The 1,686-nt window shown below is 52.9% G+C and overlaps 1 pseudogene; it reads left to right on the top strand.

Annotated features, from left to right (window-relative positions):
• Positions 1 to 588: 588 nt before the first annotated feature.
• Positions 589 to 1,481, top strand: LOC119274191 (annotated as a pseudogene).
• The last annotated feature ends 205 nt before the right edge of the window (positions 1,482 to 1,686 follow it).

Below are 1,686 nucleotides of genomic sequence, written 5' to 3'. Positions count from 1 at the left end.
AAAGAGAAAACAGGGAAAAAAATATATGCCTATGGCAAAGCCGTCGGCATAGATGCGCCCAGGGCTTCCCAGGGCCTGCCACGTGGAAGGGCTATGCCTATGGCAAAGCCGCCGGCATAGATTTCATCTATGCCTATGGCTTTGCCGTAGGCATAGCCTTGCCGCCAGGAGGCACCACGGGAAGCCACGTGGCATAGGTATGCCGACGCCGTCGGCATATATCTCCACCTATGTCGACGGCTTGACCGTCGGCATACCTATGCCATGTGGCTTCCAGTGATTCATCGGCGCTTTTGACGGCGCCTTCCGTTGTCGTCAGGCGAAAACACTGCCGACGGCTAAACTATGCCGACGGTCGAGCGGTAGACGTCGGCATAGACCCCTATGCCGATGGAAAAACTATGTCGATGGTCTGACAAGACTACGCTGACGTGATCTATGCCGACGGTAGCCATAGGCATAGATCTATGCCGATGGGAAATGACCTATGCCGACGGCCCTGGGCCGTCGGCATAGGCCGCGAGTCCAGTAGTGATCGGCCAGACCGTCCACTCCGAGCTCCTCGTCGCCGGAGGCTACTCCTGGAGGATGACCTGCCACCCACACGGGGAACACGAGGACGATGCCCAGACTGAGTTCCTCTCCGTCTACCTCGAGCTCATGAGCAAAGTTGTGGGCGTCCGCGTCAAGGCCATCTTTGATATCTTCCTCATGAGCCGCGAGGGCGTGCCATCATCCTTGTTCATGAAGAGGTCCGTGCACATGTACCCACCAGGGTGCCGCTCCATGCTATGGGGGTTCCGTCGGTTCGTCGACTGGAAGGATCTCGAGGATTACTGCTTCGTCAAGGACGACGGCCGCGTTACCCTCATGTGGGCGGTCGTGGTCGTCAACCCCGCACCAACCATACCGGTGCCACCCTCCGACATGGGAACCCATCTTGGCAGCCTGTTGCTGGACGGTGCCATCGGCACGGGTGTTTCATTCGTCGTGGACAGCAGCGAGGTGTTCCGAGCTCACCGTGCCCTCCTCGCCGCCCGCTCCCCCGGTCTTCAAGGCGGAGCTCTTTGGCCTCATGATGGAAGCTAACGCGTCATCCGTTATTGTGCACGATATCAAGCCCGAGACTTTCAAGGCTATGCTCGTGTTCATGAACATAGATAATTTGCCAGCTGGAGATGCCGGCACCGAGATGTTTCAATCTTTGATGGTTGCAGCAGATCGCTATGCCTTGGACCGCCTCAAGCTTTTATGTGCCCAGAAGATGTTGGACAATGTGACCACGGATACTTTTACCACTATGATAGACTTTGCCCAAACATCCAACTGCCCGGAGCTAAAGAACAAGTGTGTTGAGTTTGCTACGGCAGATGGAAAATTCAACAAATTTGAACTAGTCGATGATGAATGCTGTTGCGCACAAGCATATTGGATGTTTGGGATATTTGCTTGTATTTTTTCTGCTATTATCTTCCTGTTAGTAAGTTATTGTAGTTGAATAATGCCCGTGCTTTCATACTGTGCGGTGTATGCTTATTTTCATTATTATCTGCTTTGTGTTTGTGTTATGTTGTCGTCCTCATAGTATATTAGCTATTTATATTTTTTTAGAACGAAGGCTCAAGTGGAGCCCGACTTTGAATTAACAAAGCCATCAACCGGCCAGGATTACAACAGCAACCCAGT

The sequence above is a fragment of the Triticum dicoccoides genome, chromosome 3B (assembly GCF_002162155.2).
Source record: "Triticum dicoccoides isolate Atlit2015 ecotype Zavitan chromosome 3B, WEW_v2.0, whole genome shotgun sequence".
Lineage (NCBI taxonomy): Eukaryota > Viridiplantae > Streptophyta > Magnoliopsida > Poales > Poaceae > Triticum > Triticum dicoccoides.
The sequence above is the reverse complement of the archived record's forward strand: the minus strand, read 5'-3'. Positions and strand labels throughout refer to the sequence as shown.